This window comes from Canis lupus, chromosome 27 (assembly GCF_011100685.1).
Source record: "Canis lupus familiaris isolate Mischka breed German Shepherd chromosome 27, alternate assembly UU_Cfam_GSD_1.0, whole genome shotgun sequence".
NCBI lineage: Eukaryota > Metazoa > Chordata > Mammalia > Carnivora > Canidae > Canis > Canis lupus.
In genome coordinates, this window is record NC_049248.1 from 27,575,394 (window position 1) to 27,595,728 (window position 20,335).

The following is a 20,335-nucleotide window of genomic DNA, read 5'->3' on the forward strand; positions in this document are numbered from 1 at the left end:
ACATCTGCAGAAAGGAGGTAGCAAGGGCAGCCCTGATGAGCTCCACTGGATCACATCACCTGGGAGCCAGGGACTCAGGCCTGAGCCTGAATTTCACGGAGCTTTAGGATGAGTAAGGGAAGTATCTCAGGAAAGGAGGCAGCCTCCCGGGAGCTACAGGTTGCAGGCCTGCAGGGGAGACAGACAGGCAATGCCCATACCCCACACAGGGATGTGAGAGAGGGGGCAGCACAAGCACAGCAGCCTCCTCTGTTATTTGTAGTAACAGTAGCCTTTGTGGAATCCACCCTCCTTGCTAACCGAAGGGTGTCCCATTGAGAGCTTCAGCTGTCTTCACTGAGGTGGCTCCAGCATGGCTGAGATGTCTGGTGACTTGTTGACCAGACCTGCCGGAATCTGCATGAGGAACTACAGAGAGAGAATTAATCATCGTTTAAAACTATCAGTATTGGGCAGCCTGGTGGTTCAGTGGTTTAGCGCCGCCTTTAGTCCAGGGCTTGATCCTTGAGACCCAGGATCAAGTCCCACATCGGGCTCCCTGCATGGAACCTGCTTCTCCCTCTGCCTGTGTCTCTGCCTCTCTCTCTCTGTCTCTGTCTCATGAATACATAAATAAAATCTTTTTAAATTTTTTTTAAAAACTATCAGTATTTATTAAGCATTAATTCCATTCTAGATGCTGTACAAAGCCCCCATACACAGTGATGTCAATACATTATGACATATGAGAAGAGAGCAGCAGGCAGAGGAGGATGCCCAGGGGTGCAGTCTTAGCTGAGGGGTAACTCAGCTAAGGCTGGCACGTGGTCATGTGGCTTGGACTTTCTTCTCAGCTCCAGGGGCATGTGGAGAGGAGGACCCTGAGGGACAGTGAACAATTTATAGCCTGCCTTCAGCTCCCAAGGACTTCTGGGAGCATTGTGTTGGTGGCCACCAGGTGGACAGAGAAGTTTTCAGGGGAAGGCACAGTTGTGACTGAATGAAGAACAGTATTTGTGGACATTGTGAAGGGTTGGGGAATGGGGATAGTTGGGGGAGAAAAAGCAAACAGGGCACCAAGTGACAGCTAACAGGACTTACCTCTGAACACAGGAGATACCTGTGGGGATTCCCAGACATATATCGGGGCTTTGGCTTTGGCCCCGAGAATGTTTGGATAACGTCAGCAAGAGGTGCATTCAAGAGGCAGGGAAAGCCACAAGGGTTGCTCTTCCACCATGGAGCATGAGCTGACACCGGGTTCATAGCCCAGTCTCGGCAGTAGCAATGGCAGCCACAGAAAGAGGAGTGGACAATCTTCCCTTTGAGCTCATCAAAGAGAGCGCCTCCCTACCTGTGTGGAGTAGAGAGGGTGTAGACACTGAGCCACATGCGTGCACTTGCGGGTCTTTGGAAAACTAATGCAGCTTGCTCGGTCAGGGTGGGGGCCACATTGCTGTGAACGTGGACAGAGTCCACTCCTGCGCACACCTGCAAGGCTCACAGCCCTAGTTACCCTCCTTGACCTTGGTTGACCCAGGGTGCCCTGCACAATGTGTGTGTCCAGTTGGATCTTTTCTCATGTATAAAATAGTATTAATCTTTACTTCCTAGGATACACATTTTATACAAACACTGACTAAACTGAGTCCTGGCATGGCTAGTATCTAAATGCATATTCATGACAACCTACTTAAGCCAGTGCTACTGTTACAGAAGAATCACCTGGAGAGCCTGATAAAATACTGATGCTGATCCAGTGTTTGCGAGGAAGCATGCCTTACAGGTGGCCAGGTAATGCTGCTGCTGTTCCTAAACCACATTTGGAGTAGTGGGGACTTTAACTCTTTGATCCTTGGTTTTCTCATCTGTAAAATGAGGATAAGGATGGTTAGGTTGCTGTGAGGATTGAATAAGATGGTACACTTTGCACAGTGTCTGGCAACTGTTGGGTGCTTGATAATAGGATCAAATATTTTAGGACTATATGTTAGTTTCACTTTATGGAAAACCCACAAAAATATACCATATGTCTTTGATGTGAATTTGTGTGTTCTAGGACAAATATTTCATTGCAAATTTTGTTTTACATTTCCAGACATTACAGAAATTCCTTTAAATTGTTCATTTTGGTTGTTTATATAGTATCTTCAGTGCAATGAATAAATGTATTATTATTGGTGATAATGAAAATAATAATGTATTTATCGTCTACATGGTGGTTCTTGTGATCAAACCTTTGGACAAGCTATGAAAGAAATCAGACCCATATTCATCCCTGGTGGCCTTATCTCTATTCTGGTTCTGTCAGCATGTGAAAATGTTTGTTCTGAATGACTGTCTAGAGTTACATTTTAAGTACAGAATAACTTAATTATGGATCTCCCAATACTGGTAACAAAGTGCTATGAGATTTACAGGTTTTCTTTTTTTAAAAACTAAAAGCAAAAACCATCATTGTGCAGATTCTTCCAAAAAAAGATAATAGAGAACTTTTGACTTCCACTTATCTCAAGATAACTTAAAACTTCTTAAAAATCTTTTGCCAAAGATTTTCTGACTTATTTCTCATTTGAAGTTTTATTTTTTAAAGATTTTATTTATTTATTCATGAGAGACACAGAGAAAGAGAGAGAGAGAGAGGCAGAGATACAGGTAGAGGGAGAAGCAGGCTCCATGCAGGGAGGAGCCCTATGTGGGACTCGATCCCGAGTCTCCAGGGTCACACCCTGGGCTGAAGGCGGTGCTAAACCACTGAGCAACTCGGTCTCCTCTGAAGTTTTATTTTTTTTAAAAATCAGGTGTTTAAAAATGTCTGTATGATGTATCTATAAATTTATATGTAATAATTATTTTGACTCATTTAAAATGGATTTTCCCTTTAATATTACATCAGATTTTTTAAACCACTATAGTAGAATATTTCTAATAACTACTAAAAAGTGTTTTAAAAAACTCTTGCTGATATTAAGAACACCAATCTCTATTCTCTCCACAGAACCTATAAAACCACACCACACATAAAAGAAGGAATGCCATATGTGACTCTCTTCTCGTCAGCACTGCTAATCATGAGGATAAGTAAGACTGAGCTGCTTATTTTTTAAAAAAGATTTTATTTATTTATTTGAGAGAGAGAGGGAGAGAATGAGCAGAAGGATGGGCAGAGGGAGAGGAAGAAGCAGATTCCCCACTGAGCAAGGAGACAGAAGCGGGAGTCCATCCTAGGACCCTAAGATTATGACCTGAACCAAAGGCAGACACTTAACCAACTGGGCCACCTGAACTGATTATTTTGTAGTTCAGAGACTCTCATCTTCTTCATGGTGGGTGAAGCATTGTTGCCATTTTAAGTTTCCCAAGAAGTTCATCATCTTCACTCTAGAATGATGATGGTTAGCATTCACTGAACTCTCATCCAATAGTTTTTGATACTGGCTGCACATTTGGGTCTTCTAGGGAGCTGTCCAGTTCCTAGAGTGGTTGTACCTGAATCTCTGAGGCTCAAGCATTCATATTTTTTAAAGTGCCCCAAGTGATTTTAGTGTACAATGAGATTTAAGAAATACTTACCCTAATTAATAGAACATATTCAAAATCTAATTACAGATTAGTAAGAAGACTTTCATTTTATCATATAATCCTTACCACAATTCTGTGAAATCTGTATATTTGGTGGTACCTTAGATTTAAGCTTAGAAAGATCACAAAGCAGGACAAAATTCATATATTGAATCCAATTCTGTCTGACTTTCAAGTCTGTAGCAGTTCCACTAAGCTATGTCACAAGGGAAAAAAATGCAGTAAAATAATGAAACTAATTAAATTAATTTAAAAATAAGTGAAAAGTAAATATCACTCTTTGTGGTACTGGTAAACTTTCTCTGCTTTCTAGAGTGTTTTATTGCAATTTAGGCCCTGAAAGACCCAAACTGATCCATTTTCTAGGAAGAAAGGAACAAATAAGACATCCAAAGAAGATGGTTTTAGGCATAGTAGTAATCAAGATTGATAGGTTAAAAAAAAAAAAAAAAAAGGCGATGCCTGGGTGGTTCAGCCAGTTGGTGTCCAACTCTTGATTTTGGCTCAGGTCCTGATCTCATGGTCACAACATCAAGCCTCTCATTGGGCTCTGTGCTGAGTGTGAAGCCTGCTTGGGGTTCTCTCTCTCCCTGTCCCTCTGCCTCTCTCCACCCACTCCCACTTGCGTGTGCTCTCTCTCTAAAAAAAGAATTATAGGTAATGAGTTTATTATATAGATAATAAGTACAATAAGTATATACTGCAAGCAAATATAACCACATTCATCTAAGCTTGTTAAACACCACAAGTTGCTCAAATAGACATTGAGATAATGAGTGCTTAAGACATACTGTAGCCTAGGTTAAGCACTATGTATGAGGAATGTGAAGTCTATAGAGAAAGGGAAAATATCAAGAAAGTGAAATGAAACCATGTTTAACATTATGTTGGGAAGAAAAACATCACCACTCACATGTATTTCAAACTCTAAATTTCAAATTCCTGCTTCCAAAGTTGACCAATATTCAAAGAGCAAATCTGAAATTTGCTTTAGATGCAACAGTTTTATAGCTGCTGCTTAATTAACTTCAGTGTGGTCTCATTTTTGACCACCATTCTAGTCCAAAGAAACCTCATTTGATAAGCCAATAGCTGCCTATGCTAAGGGTTACCAAGTCTAAGATTTGAATGTTTGCAAGAACACCACTAGGATCATTCTAGTCAGGACCACAATACTGAATTAGTATTTGCCCAGTTACCACAAAGCTGACTTAAGACTAAGACTATACCCAGACAGGCTATCATAATAGAATTGCTATTAAAATGACCCTACCAAGATTATGAGGGCAAACATCTTTTTCTTTCTTTCTCTCCAACGACAGTTTCCCAACTTAAAGGGAAAAAAAATTCAATGCAGATATGCATTGACAAAAGTTGAATTAAGGGTAATCCTTGTTGAGCAATTACTCAGAATATGAGTATCTAAAAGAGACTAGAAACATAATGAGATGGAGAAAATTGAACATATGCGAACTCTTTTTAGGCAGAGAACCATATGAGTCACACAGATAAGCCATAAGAACTCCCACCACTACCACCAGCTGCACTACTCCACTTATAAGAGCATGTTTATGCAATAAAGAGTTTCTGAAATAATTTGCAAAGGGTTCAAGTTAACTGCAAAGCTTTCTTTATGTGGAGCTTCTCTTTTTACAATGTGGGAGCTTGGTGAAGCTTCTCTCTTTTACCAACTTCTCTTTTTGTAAGTTTAGGGCCAAAGAGACACTGCCACCTGGTCCTCTTATCCCATCCTCTGACATACAATCTCATCTCTCTTCCAAATAAAAGTGAAGTGAAATTCCCATTGGAAAATGCCTGCCCAGTGCAACCAGCCATTGGTCTGCCCAGGCCATTGGTCGGTCTGATTCTGTTGCTGATTCTTCTATCTTGTTCCAAGCTATGGAACTAGATGTTGAGTAAGAGCAATTTAGACCAGGTTAATTTGTATCTAAAGGAAAATTTCAATTATATATTTTTAGGACCTGACTATGTGCCAAGCAAAAAGAGGAACCAGGTGTGAGCCTATCTTTGAGGAGCTCTCAGTCTAACCATGGTTGGGATCAGGGGACATGACTGAAATTCTAAATTTGAGCTGTTGTGCAGAAAGTGACAAGAATACAACTACTCTCCTTTAATAGAACAGTGCTACTGTCTTTGAGGAAAAATTGATGTGTCTCAGCAAACAAAAGTTTTAAAGAATAGAATATTCCCTCTTGTTTCACATTTAAATGTCTGTGATTCTAAGGCATTCACTCAGCTGATGTTTACTGAAAATCTCTTGTAATCTAGGCACTGTTGGACAAAGGGAAGCTAAGACTGCTTAAATATGGTAGATGACCACCAGCTCAAATCATGAAAGTAAAGAAATATTTAAGAAGATATAAAGCAGAGAACACAAAGACAAAGAGACAAGAGAGAACAGTAGAAAAAGGATCACCTGCAAACAAAAACAGGACAAGGTGGAAGGTTCTATAGTGAAAGATGTCCATCTTTGATCTTTGCAGATGCTGGCAGCCAGTGATACATCATTCCCAACCTCACCCTCTGCAGAAGATTGGTGATTTTTTTTCTTTGGAGAAAAGGAATAGCTCTAAGAAAAGACTTACAGATATTGATATTTGGAGGTACCCTAATTGATTAGCTTGCCATTTGGGCTAATTATGAAAAGTAAAAATGAAAAATAGAGATCAAAACAAATGAAAGAATATTATAAACTTGAAAGAAACATGACAAACCAGGAAACATAAGATAACTTTAAAATTGCAACTTTGCTCCATATATTTGGACAGATAAAAAATGGTATTTCATCTATAAAAAAGAATAGGGCATTAGAAGAATGAAACAAACAGAGGAAAAGAAAAGGCTTTCGAAAATTAACAAAAATAAACACTAGAAGATCTGGAAAAATAAAGCTAAGGAAATCATTAAGAAAGTAGGGCAAAAAGAGAAAAATGGAAAATTGGAGATAAAACATAAGAAAATTAGAAGATCACTTCTAGAGACCCAACAGTTAACGACTAGGTATTCTGAAAAAGAGCAGAGAAAATAGAGTACATTATTAAATAAATAATAGAAGACAGCAGTTGGGTGTCTGCCTTTGGCTTGGGTCGTGATCCCGGGGTCCTGGGATAGAGTCCTGCATCAGGCTCCCTCCAGGGAGGCTGCTTCTCCCTCTGCCTATGTCTCTTGCCTCTCTCTCTCTCTCTCTGTATCTCTCATGAATAAATAAGTAAAATTTTTTTAAAAAAAGAAAGAATAGAAGAAAACTTACCAGAATAAGAATACATGAGATTCCAGCTAAATGAGTGAAAAAGACTGACACTCAGGCACACCAACAACATGAATTATGTAATTCTTGGAATTAAGAGAAGAGCCTCAAGACTTCCAGAGAGGGATCCCTGGGTGGCGCAGCGGTTTAGCGCCTGCTTTTGGCCCAGGGCGCGATCCTGGAGACCCGGGGTCGAATCCCACGTCGGGCTCCTGGTGCATGGAGCCTGCTTCTCCCTCTGCCTGTGTCTCTGCCTCTCTCTCTCTGTGACTACCATAAATAAATAAAATTAAAAAAAAAAAAAAAAGACTTCCAGAGAAATCATTATGTCGTGGAGAAAAGAGGGAATAAGCATAGCTTGCAGTCTAGTAAAACCAATAAATGAACGATAGCAAGGTGATGCATTTAAAATTCTAGGGTGTGTTTTAACCTTATCATTAAGTAATTATAAGTTAAAATAATTGAGTTTTCAACTATCAGTCAAATATGTGGATATAAGAAAATTATTTTCAGACAGTCGTGTAAAAATTACTTACCTCCCATCCCTCCTTTCTCAAGAGACTTCAAGGGGACATATCTCACTAGAATGAGGGAATAAATCATGAAATATAAAAATTCCAGAACCAGCAAAAGGAGAAATTCAACAATGGAATAAAAAGCCTAGGGAAGCTCACTCTCTCCTTTCGCTTTATAGCTCCCAGGGTGACAGGGCCATGTTCCTGTAAAGTCCCTGGAACATAATCATAGCCATATATCCTGGAACACAAACATTGCCAAACATGAGTCTCCATTGTTTATCTTATAGCATGTTCTTTACCTAAAGGAAGACTCCAGTAGCCTGAAAAGGTGCAGGGAGCATCACTCATGTATAAATAGTCTAGAAATAATGCAATTCAGCTCAATGTAGGGAATACTTGCATTAGAAGCTGTTAGTAGTGCACCCAATCTGACTTTAACTTAGAAAAAAACCACCATTTCATAACCTTCATTTATTTACAAAAAGGCAAAATAGTGGGGGTGATTGTTGCTTTCAAAATATGGCTCAGAAAGACCTTAGCCTTGCCTGGGTTATTTATTAAGAATATAGGTTACTCAATACCAGACTTTCCTTCTGTTTTTTTTTTGTTTGTTTGTTTCGTTTTGTTTTGCTTTCCTTTCCTTTCTTATTTGCATTTACAAGATGCACTTGGCTCACGTGGACTTTCCCTGTCCTAATTTTTAGACTCATCCATTTGTCCAAGTCATGTATATTTTAAAGGAAAATATTTCAGGACCAATACCATTACAATGAATCAGCACTGCTTTGGTAGAGGTTCCAGAAGAAAGATCTGAGATAATCCAAAACACTCTAGTTCCTCCTAAATGATAAACTATGGTGCTGGGTGAACCACTAACATTCACTTTGAATCTAATTCTGGGGTCCACCCTATCACATGACCTGTATTTGGACTGCTGACTTCATGGTGATGGAGGCCTTTCCTGGAGTCTGTGTTCCATAAATTTTGAAGAGAGCATCCAGAATATTTTCCCTCTTACACACCTCACCTGCATGAGCAGAGCAAGCATCGGACATGTGGGGCATGTGTATATTCCTGCCATGCACACCTGTACTTGCAGAAACCGCACCTCATTTGTACTGATGAATGAAAACCAAGGCAGCTTGTGTCTATTTTTTAATTATCACAAAGATCTGCATTGTAACTTAAAAAAAATCTTGGCATTCTCAAGTGTGAACAGATTCATGTAACATTAGTTGTTCCCCTTTTTTGTTTATAAACTGTGATAGTATCTCTTTCCATCTCTTCCACTTGGGTGCTGCCAAGACTTATTAAGCTGATACGAGTTAGTCATGCCTGGTACTAAATGAGTTAGCATTGTAGTAACTTTAGGAACTTCACTGGCATGTGATTTATTTTAGATAAACACACTTACCTATAAACATTCCAAAGTTAAAAGCATGTTTTTTAAACTAAAATTTGGTAATAAGACACTCTCATTTATTTTCAATCTTTTCGCAGTAAATATTCACTCATTCTATTTGAGAATAAAGGAGTTAAAAATACTCATTCTCCATTTTTTCTCTTTTCGGTTTCTTTTATTATTACCTTGTATCATAGAGAAAAGGGATTTAAACAAGGGATTTAAAGGCTGCTTATGTCAAATGACTTATTCTTAGAGCAGATTCATTTTGCTTTGCTCTGAGCAGTCTTCAGTGTTAAGGACATTTTCATAGACAACATGGAGAAGTCCATCTCTGTCTGCAAAGGTGACTTCACAAGACTAATAGATATTCTTCTAGGGCTCGACAGAGGTCCTCATTTCTTAGAAACTTAATTTTCAGAATGATCTGATGACCATGTTTTGATGTATTACTTCTGAATGCTGACTGGGTACAGTTTGGGTACAGTACCTCCTAGCATTCAGCTTACATAGAATCTCAATAGTTCAAAGAAACTTCAAAACATGTTGTTGAACAGTGTTGTTAAAAAAAAAAAAAAAAAAAAGGTATCACAGTTTGACCTTGAGATGGATCTGTGGTAACCATGTTTCCCAGGAATACTGGTCGTGGCACATGATGGGGATACCAGTAACCATGATTCCATGCAGCCTCAACCTCAGGACAAGGGAGGCCGGATCAAACTCTAATTCATCTTTGCAGGTTCTAGAATTCAGGGAAAGCCTCTCTAAGAGGTTGACCTCTAAGCAGAAACCTGCATGAAATGAGAGAGGAAGTAAGGTGAAGATCTAGGGAGAGAGCAGAGAAGGCAAGGGGTAGATTTTGTTTGCTTGAGAAAGAACAGGAGAGTCATAGTGGCTAAAGCACAGAGGGAGAGATTGTGAGGGGATAGACTGAGCAAGGCAGGGAGGGATCAACGCATAGAATTTTGTTCACTTTGGCAAGGAGCTTCAGCTTTATTTGGAGTATATAGTAGAAATCCATTAGAGGGTTTTGAAGAACAGAATAATGTGACCGTGATGCAGGCAATGTTGGCTTTAAGTCCTCTGTTATTTTGTGTGGCGACCTTCTTCCATTAGGTTTTCCATGTCTCCTATAACCCCATAGGCAAAGTGAGGGGGAAAATCCTTTCTAAGTAACTAGCATCATACATATGTAGTAGTATATATGTGTGTATATATATGCAACTGGGATAGTACATAAAGACAAGCATCTTGGACTCAAATGTTTTGTAGCAGTTTTATTCATACAGTCTTACCTGTTACAAGCCCCTCTCCCCAAATATCTGGTCCAAGTTCCTGCGTCAGACTCCACATAGTTTTGGAAAAATAGAGTAACAAATATTCTGCTATTCTCAGAATTCTCCTTTTAGTCTTACCAGTAGTTTATTGTCTCTAGAATAATGTTTCCAGCGAGTCCTCTTCTGCTCATGGGGTCAGGTTTCTCCTACGCAGCTCCCTGGTGTCCTTGCCAACAGACCTGTGACAGGTCCTTCTCTCTTGTGCTCCAGAAACAGGAACTTATGCTCACCCTCTGGCATCCCTTCATAATGCATGCCTAGCAGGAACACCACAGTGCTTCAGAGGAGTCTTGGCCCCTGGATCAGTAACTCATAACATCAGTCCATTACAGCTCAAAGGGAGTTTTCTGTATTCTCTACCGAGGGACTCCCTTTAACTTTCCAACAGGTGATGTTATAAGGCCTCTTGAATAATTAACTGTCAAGACCATAATGTCAATTTTTCTTCTCCTGAAAATTTTTGCCTTCAGCTAGTTTTCTTACCGTCAAGTCTTCAAGGAAGGTGACTCCTTTTATTTAATGTGGTTTTCTCCCCCATTATTGTTTGCTCACTAAGCAAATACTTCTTTATTAAAGTGGCTCTGTATTTGACATCGGGTGAGGAAGGAGGTATAAGCTCAAACTGAAAAGTCAGAGATGATGAGATGCCCAAAGAACACAGATTTCTCGAGTTTAATTGCACCACTGAGGATCTGTTTATTCATCTGCAGTTTTTGTTATTGTTATTTTGCTTTTGGCGAGGAAAGGCTTGTTAGTGCCAAGGCAAACAAAACTTTCTACCACTTTGTAGAGGTACTGAGAATGAAATGGTTCTCTTTTTCAACCAGCAACAGCTTTAGACCTGATTGTCTGAGCAATTGGCCTGAAGAGTTCCCAAGAAAGGGATGCTTTCACTTCTATTGAGGAGCTCATGGTGCTGTACTCATAAGGCCCTCAAGTGCCCAGAAAGAATGTTTTTTTTTATTCCGTGGAAAGCTTCTCTGCTAACTGGACCCTGACTGAGTACCTTACCAGAGTTTTAAATGCTATAATCTTCTGCTGAGACCACTTTGCCGCATTTATCGTTTTACACAAATCTTTGATGTGTCTGTCCCACTATCAACAGCCCTTTGCTTAAGAAGGGCTTCGTCCATTTTTTTTTAAGATTTTGTTTATTTATTCATGAGAGATACAGAGAGAGAGAGAGGCAGAGACTCAGGCAGAGGGAGAAGTAGGCTCCATGCAGGGAGCCTGATGCAGGACTCGATCCCAGGACTCCAGGATCACGCCTGGGTCGAAGACAGGCGCTAAATTGCTGAGCCACCCAGGAGTCCCAGGGCTTCATCAATTTTTATATCATCTCAACATTTCACTCTTTTACTTTTCTTTAAAATCTAAAAACTTGGGACGCTTGGGTTGAGCATCTGCCTTTGGCTCGGGTCCTGGGCTCCTGGGATTGAGCCCCACATCGAGTTCCCCACAGGAGGCCTCCTTCTCCTTCTGCCTGTGTCTCTGCCTCTCTCTGTATGTGCCTCATGAATAAATAAATAAAATCATAAATAAATAAATAAATAAATAAATCTAAAAAATCGTATCCAAAGAAGTCTCCATTTGCTTCTGCATGAGGCTGTCCCCTACCATATTAAGCTCTGCTTTTGCAGCAGCAAGATGCCTGTCCCCCACCCCCCTCCCTAACTGGATATTGCGGCCAAGGATACAGGGATCATTTTAAAACACATGGAGTCCTTAGAAAATTTTAATTCCGCAAACCCACTTGAAACGGTAACGACCAACAGTCCTGCATTTTCTCGAAAGCTCAGGCTGTGTGGTGGCAGAGAAGGAGACAGTGGGCCGAGGCGGGCCTTGCCTGGAGCGGCTCCGGCTGCGTGGGGAGGAACAGTTCATTACTGCTGCCTACATCAGGCGACACTCGGAGGGCAAGATCCTAAAACACTGTATGTTTCTGGAACAATTTCATTTTTGAAAAGCTCATATTGCTGCCTTTTAAGTATTTTTTTTAAGTGCCCAATTGTGCCTGCTTTGAAGTCATGCCTTTCTGGTCCTCCTTCCTCTGCTTTCATCATCTGCGCTTGGTTTTAGGGACATTTACATTTAGGACACTTATTTAATTCTGTTTTAACCTCGGGTTTCTGAGTGTTGTACTGTTACTCCATTGTTATGTTTTGTTTTGCTTTAACCTGCTGCCAGAGGTGCCACGTGGGACTGGAACCCACCTTCTGCCAGAAGCAAGCCTGAATTCATGAACTTGCCATTTTCTTTGCTCTCCGTGGGACCTGCCAGACAGGCACCTCCGTGGAAGGACTATTTACCCAACACCAACACCTGCCAAGGAAAACAGAAAGAAAAACAGGAGGCAAAGAAGGTGGAACGGGTAGGAGTACGCCTGTGTTTAGAGATTGGAAGAACCTTTCAAAAGTTATTGTTTAGGGGTCTGGGAATATGATTCTTGCTGTTACCAAAAGCATCCCATCAGGGACACATGGTCTAACATCTTAGCTGAGAGGCAGACCTTGAGCTCTAAACTTCCGAGACAACATGAATTAAAATCACAGCAGACTTCTGACAGGGAAATGAACATTGTGATCTCAGCGGGAGTCTCTGTAGGGTGGTAGTCCACTGGATTACAAAATAATCTCTGTAATTAAACACATTTGACCTCTTCAATGTGTGGGAGAAGTCACGGATGAACAAATCAGAGGATTTGATTTTATGCTGGAAGGAGGGTGGTCCTGCTAAGGCAGGGTCAGCTATCGGGCAAGAAGTCAGGAGGAGAAGCATGTTGTTTGGCTGACTGATGCAATCCCCGGATAATTAGAAAACTGAAATCATGTCTTGGTGTTTTCATCATTCCACAGCCCCAGCACACACAGGGAGAGGGGAATGGAGATGTGGTCATCGGTCCGCGCTTACGTAAAGCAGAGGCCTTCTTTGCTTGTCTGTACGCACCGGGCTTCTCCCCAATGGTTTCTCCTCCCACCAAGAGAATAAACAAAATTCAGCCTAGTCTTCTCTTCTTATCCCTGATGTTGATAGAAAAAAAGGACTTTCAGAGAGGAGGGATACATGCACAAAGTGAGAATGCTATCTTTCTTCCCTTTCGCTCCAGAGAATAGATTGTGCCACCTTGGCTACGCCTTACAGAATGATCAATACTTAGTCACAGAAATGAGAAGCATGTTAAACACATCACAGCTTTTGGAGACATTATATTTCACAGCTAAGTGTTCTCTGCAGAGAACCACCTGGATGTCTCCACTCAGGAACATTCCAGTTCAGGCAGGACTGATGATAACTATTCTACACTCTCTCTGGAATCATAGCCACCATCCCTTATCTTCCACTTTCTTCTGCAGAGATGAGCAGAGCCAGTGAGGAAGAGCACTGAACTGCCAGAGACTCTGATTATGGTGGATTAAAACCAACGGAACCCTCAGAACCCTGACCTCTCTTTTTCCTCCCGCATGATTTAGTCTCCTCCATGCAATGACATTCCACTCACATGGTGTTGAGGGCCTCTCCTTTGGGTGTTAGACCTTGTTTCACAGGATCCTAAATATCTATAACTGTAATCCCTGGAATGAGAAGTGTGTCTCATGAACAAGTACATCACAGTCAGGTAAATTCCCATTTCACTGAGGGATTTCCTAAGTCTGTATGATGCTGTCATGTAATGCAAAACTCTAAGAGTTCCCCAATAGGTAGCGTCTCCAGAATACGTTTGACTATGAAGCCCCTATTGCTGTAGCAGATAAGAGTATGTACTAGTGTCATGCTGCTAATGTTAACTTGCAGGGATCTCTAGGATGACTTGCGTTAAGGTTCTGTCCTTGATCTTATTCTCTTCAGTATATTTATCAGTAGCTTGGATGAAGTCATAGAATGCGTGCTTACCAGATATCCCGAGGAACCAAAACTGAAATGGATGACAAATTTGTTAGATGATGGAGTATGCTGTCAACAAACAGACCAATTTGTTGGCCTGGTGATGGACCAAATCCCACAAAGTGAAATATAATCAGCGAAACTTAGAGTCCCTTCCTCAAGCCCCCAACTCATAAGTATGGGGTAAAGAAGATGTGACTGTGTAGAAGAAATACTCAGGATCTTTATTTGGGTGCAAGAGAGATATGAGATTATGATGAAGAGGATGAAGAGTTTGAAGCCACACATAGGTTAGAGGCAAGTTTGAGGCAAAATGAAGGCCATTTGTGTCATGTTTGCAATTCTGCAAGAAGGAACACAGCTTGAGTGAAATTATGTCCATAAATACTCCATCCTGCGAGTGAATAGGCCGGTATGTACAAGAATGTGAACGGACGGCACACCCCACACTCCCAGGCTCAGTAAGTGCAGCGTGACTCACTGGAATTGTAATTCAGGAATTGTTACACATTTAAACAATACTCATAACATTCTCTTCCAAATGCTTATCACTTAAAGTAATTCTGGTTCATCAACAAGTCCCAACACTTTCCTTGGCTAACGATACCTCCCAAACTGGTGCCCATCACTTCATATCTATAAGCAAGACTTTTACTAGGATCTCACAAATGTACTCTTAGGATTGTCACCTCATCCTGGCTTGCATGTGTGTGTGTGTGTGTGTGTGTGTGTGTGTGTACGTGAGCATTAAAGTTGTGCTTCACCTGAATTGTGAATAGATGATATTCACAACTTAAAGTAATCCCTTATCGGCTACTCTTTGTTGGAGAGCCAAGACAATAGTAATGATAAAAACTAACACCTGTGGAGTGTTTGTTCCGTGCCAGGCACTGTTATAATTGCTTAAAATAGATTCTTTAACTTTCACGACTCTCCATTTCCTTCTCCCTCCGGCAACCCCTGGCAACCACCATTCTGTTCTCCACTTCTGAGTTTGACTATTTTAGATACCTCATATAAGTAGAATCATACAATAGTTGTCCTTCTGAGACTGGCTTATTTCACTTAGCAGGAAGTCTTCCAGTTTCATCCGTGTTGCCACAAATGGTAGAGTTTCTTCTTTTTTTAAGGCCAATGTTCTATTGTATGTACAGACCATTTTTTTTTTATCCATTCATCTGTTGATAGACATTATTGTTGTTTCCATATCTTGGCTGTTGTAAACAATGCTGCAATGGGCATGAGAGTGCAGATTTCTCTTTGAGATTCCAGGTTTTTTTTGGATGCATACGCCGAAGTGGAATTGCTGGATTATACATAGTTCCATTTTAATTTTTCTGAGGAACCTGTATACTGTTCTCCATGGGGGAACCATTTTACATTCCCACCAACAGTATGCAAGGGCTCCAGTTTCTCCACAGTCTTGCCAATACTTGTTATCTTTTCTTTCTTGTTTGATAATAGCCATCCTAACAGTTAGGAGATGTTATCTCATAACCTGATTTTTAAAATGAGCCCAGGACTGGATTAGACATTTCTCCAAAGGAGGCATACAAATGGCCACCACTTATATAAAATGTGCTCAACATCACTAATCATCAGGGAAATGCAAATCAAAACTAAGTTATCTCCTGTACTTGGTTTTATCAGGACTTTTAAAATCAAGTTTTGTTGAAGCATAGTTTATAAACAATAAGATGCACTCCTATTAAAAGTACAGTCCAGTGAGTTCTGACAAAAGCATACATACTTGTAACCACCAGCAAAACTATTTATAAAATATTATTATCACCTTCAAAAAATTCCCATGGCCCCTTCACCATAAAGTGCAAGCCCAAACGTGGCTCCAGACAACCATTGATCTTTCTATCACAATATATTAGGTTTAGCCTTTCAAGAGTTTCCTATAAGTAGAAACCTACAGGATTTCTCTCCTGTCTTCTTTTACTGAGTGTAATGTTTTTTTCTTTTTAAAGATTTTGTTTATTTATTCATGCGACACAGAGAGAGAAAGGCAGAGACACAGGCAGAGGGAGAAGCAGGCTCTATGTCGGGAGCCCAACATGGGACTCGATCCTGGGTCTCCAGGATCACACCCTGGGCTGAAGATGGTGCTAAACCATTGAGCCACTCGGCCTGCCCTGAGTGTAATGTTTTTATGGTTCATCATGTTGTGTGTACAAATATTTTATTCCGTCATATAGCTGTGTAGTATTCTGCTGCATGATTATAGCACAATTTGTTTAGCCATTTACCTGTTGAGGGATATTTAAATTATTTTGAGCTTGGGTCATTATGAATAAAGCCACTGTGAATATTTGCAAACAATTTCTGTGGACATGTTTTCATTTTTCTTGAGTGATTATAGATTAAAATGACAAGATCATATGGAAAATGTTGTTTAACTTTATAAGACACTGTCAAACTGTTTCCACAGTGGTTGTACCATTTGACATTTCCACCAGAAATTAATAAGAAGTCCAGTTTTTGCATAGTCTTGCCAAAATTTGGTATGATCTATCTTTTTAATCTTACCATTCTCATAGACGTGTGGTGGTATCACATTGTGGATTTAATTTACATTTTCCTGGTGAATATTGACACTGAGTATTGTTTCATGAGCTTATTGGGTCTTCATGTAGTTAGTTTCTCATGTGTCTCTTTAAATTCTTTTTAAAAGTTATGTTGCTTGTCTTCTTATTAAGGAATTGTGAGTTCTTTGTAAATTCTAGATACAATCTCTTTAATCTATAGTGGAAAAAAGCAAATGTTTTGTTCTTTAACTTGCATTTTTATTTTTAAATGCATTTTCAAAGCACAAAAATGTGGAATTTTGATGAAGTCCATGTTACAATTTTTTTTTCTCTACGCTTCATGCTTTTTGCGTTCTACTTTAAAAATTTGCCTGCCCCAATTTGCCAAGATTTTTCTCCTGTCTTCCTTTAGAATTGCATATATTTTGTTAATTTTCTTGCATATATTTTGTTAGCTTTCTTATTTCATATTTTACTGATATATATTATATTGGTTTTCTCATTTTAAGTTCCAGTTGTTTATTCTTAATACAACAAAATGCAATTAAACTTTGTATTTTGACCTTGTTTCTTTTAACTTGACTAAAGTCATTTTTAGTTTGAATAGGATTTTTTTTGACCCTTACATTTTTTTCACAAAAAATTATACCAACTGCAAATAAAAGCAGGTTTATCTCTTTACTTTCTTTCTAATCTGTATGTCTTTTTAATTCTTTCCTTTCCCCCCTTTTTGCATTAGCTAGAACCTCCAACACAACACTGAATGGCAGTGTTGAGAATTAATATGCTTGCCTTGTTTCTGAACTTAGGGGGAAATATTTCAGTTACTTATCATTAAGTATGAAATTAGTTTATGATCTTCATGGATTCTACTTATCAGGTTGAGAAAGTGATCTATTTTTATTTTGCTGAAGGCTTTATCATGATTGAGGATTAATTTTTTAATTACTTTTTTGCATCTATTTAAACGGTATTATAACTCTTATTATGTTTTTTATTAATTCGGTAAAGTTCATTGGTTAGCCATCAAATGTTAAATCAACCTTGCAGTCTCAAGACAAACACCACCACCACCATATTGTACATGTATATGTGTATATATGTATATACTTATATTGCTGAATTTGATATCATAAAATTATTACCATAACAATATATTATTAATACACGCATATACACATAGATGAGATATAGTAAAATTATTTGCTCTACACTTCACTGAGGTTGATTTCTATTATTATGTCTCCTGCACAATGTAATCTGCCATTAGTCTAATCCAGTGAGCTACTCATTTTAGATATTTTATTTTTCGTCTGTGGTTTCATTCGGTTCTTTTTTTATATCTCCATTTCTCTCATTGAGTTCACATTTTCCTTTATATACTGTAAGATAGTTTTAACATCCTTGTCTGCTAATCCCATCATTTCCATCTGTTTCAATCATTTTGGTCTTTCTCTAGTGAGTGATGTTTCTCCTAATTATGGGGCACATTTTCCTGCTTTAAAGGTCTAATAATTTTTCTCTGGGTTCTGGACATTGTAAATGATACATTTTTTAAGTCTGGATTTTGTTGACTTCCTGTACAGACTGTCGGGCTTTGTTTTTAAAGGTAGTAAAATTAATTGCAAGTTAAGTTGATCTTTTTGAGTTTTATTTAAGCTTTGTCCGGGAAGGTCCAGGAGGTATGATTTTCTTTCTTTCTTTCTTTCTTTCTTTCTTTCTTTCTTTCTTTCTTTCTTTCTTTCTTTCTTTCTTTCTTTCTTTCTTTCTTCTTTCTTTTCTTTCTTTCTTTCTTTCTTTCTTTCTTTCTTTCTTTCTTTCTTCTTTCTTTCTTTTTTCTTTCTTTCTTTCTTTCTTCTTTCTCTTTCCTTCTCTTTAGTACAGTTCACACAAAATGTTATATTAGTTTCAGGTGTACATAGTGATTTGACCAGTTTATGCATGATCCTATGCTCATCACAAGTATAGCTACCATTTGTCCTGATACACCACTGTTACAAATATTATTGACTATATTTCTTATGCTGAGCCTCTTATTCCTGTGACTTATTCATTCCATAACTCATCCCACTAGCCTTCACCCATTTTTTTAACCCCCTGCCCCCAGCAACCATCAGTTTGTTCTCTATTTAACGGTCTAATTCTGCTTTTTGTTTATTCATTTGTTGTTGCTGTTGTTGTTGTTATTTTTACATTCCACTTATAAGTGAAATCATATGATATTTGTCCTCCTTAGTCTGACTTACTTTACTTAGCATAATAACCTCTAGGTCACCCATGTTATCTCAAATGGCACTATCTCAAGGGATGAGTTAGTCTATTCATAAGGTCTGACCCATACAGGATCTCTAATAAATGCCCTAAGCAATCAGTGTAGGCTTGCAACTTTGACTGCCTGGCACTTCATGCCCTGTGTGAGTTCTTGGAACCCTGAAGTTTACAGATCCCTGGTCATTTTCCCCCCAATTGCATGTAGTTTTACCCTGTGCATGCATATCTTTGTGTCAGGAAAGACTCATGGATACCTCTGTGAAGATTGCTAGAGTCCTTCCTCCTCATTGCTCCCTTCTTTCTGAACTGTGCCATGCATAATACAGGGAAATTCTGTTTCCAGCCATGACAGAGTATAAAGGACTAGATTTACCCTCCCACTGCAAGCAAATGAAAAACGGAACAAGATAAATGAAACAACTGTTTTCAGGCATTGGAAGACGGGCAGCATCAGACTGTAATGCTTGAGAGAGAGGAAAAAAAAAAAAAAAAGACCAAGGTGAACTAACTCTCTCACTAGTTCCCTACTGCCCCAGGGGGAGAATCATCAAAAGCATTGTTTGGTTATCTCACTGAACTAAGGAAGCACAGGTTGGGGCTCAGAGAAAGTGAGTTGGTTGGAAGTTCTGGGACAGAGTTACAGGGAGGAAAGAACTTCGAGAAAAGAGCGAACTTCAGAAATCTACTTGGGAGATTCCTTTAGTTCATCAGACTTTTTGCTTTTTGCCGGCCAAGTGGGTATGGAATCATAATTCAGCATGGTCTTAATTTGAATTCTTCTGATTACTAATAAAGTTGAGCAACTTTCAATATATTTATTGGCCACTTGTTCTTCCTCTTCTAGTAAGGTGTCTGGTCAAATCCTTTGCCCATTTTTCTTTTGAGTTTTTTCTTATTTACTGTTTCTTCTACCTTGCTAAATTCCCCTATTTTATCTAGTGATTTGTCTGTAGGCTCTTTGATGTTTTCTTTTTTTTTTTTCCTCTTTTTTTAAATTTTTATTTATTTATGATAGTCACAGAGAGAGAGAGAGAGAGAGAGGCAGAGACACAGGCAGAGGGAGAAGCAGGCTCCATGCACCGGGAGCCCGACGTGGGATTCGATCCCGGGTCTCCAGGATCACGCCCTGGGCCAAAGGCAGGCGCCAAACCGCTGTGCCACCCAGGGATCCCTCTTTGATGTTTTCTATGAAGGAAATCACAAAATGTGAAAATAATACGTTGCCCTCTCATTATCAATTCTCATACCTTTTATCCCTCACTGTGGTGACTCATAATGACAATAAGTGGTGAGAGCCAATATTCTTCTCCTAAAGTGGTTTTATTTTTATTTTTTTTTTAAGATTTTTATTTATTTATTCATGAGAGACACAGAGAGGGAGAGGCAGAGACACAGGCAAAAGGAGAAGCAGGCTCCATGCAAGGAGGCCGACGTGGGACTCGATCCTGGGTCTCCAGGATCAGGCCCTGGGCTGAAGGCGGTGCTAAACCGCTGAGCCACCCAGGCTGCCCTAAAGTGGTTTTAAACATTTTCACCATGTGGGTGTCTGGGTGGCTCAGTCG

At 39.5% G+C, this 20,335-nt stretch overlaps 1 long non-coding RNA gene across 9 annotated transcripts in view; it reads left to right on the plus strand.

The window, feature by feature from the left end:
* The first annotated feature begins 672 nt into the window (after positions 1–672).
* Positions 673–20,335, plus strand: part of LOC102156548 — a 76,684-nt gene continuing 57,021 nt past the window's right edge. For 3 of the 9 annotated variants that reach the window (XR_005379997.1, XR_005380001.1, XR_005379996.1), the window contains exons 1-5: positions 675–937; positions 1,594–1,773; positions 2,978–3,060; positions 5,851–6,185; positions 12,274–12,457. This is a non-coding gene — a long non-coding RNA (uncharacterized LOC102156548). Of the gene's footprint in view, positions 938–1,593; positions 1,774–2,977; positions 3,061–5,850; positions 6,186–12,273; positions 12,458–12,941; positions 13,534–20,335 lie in introns of those variants that run through there. The other 6 variants (XR_005379995.1, XR_005379999.1, XR_005380002.1 and 3 more) reach the window with 5 other exon arrangements.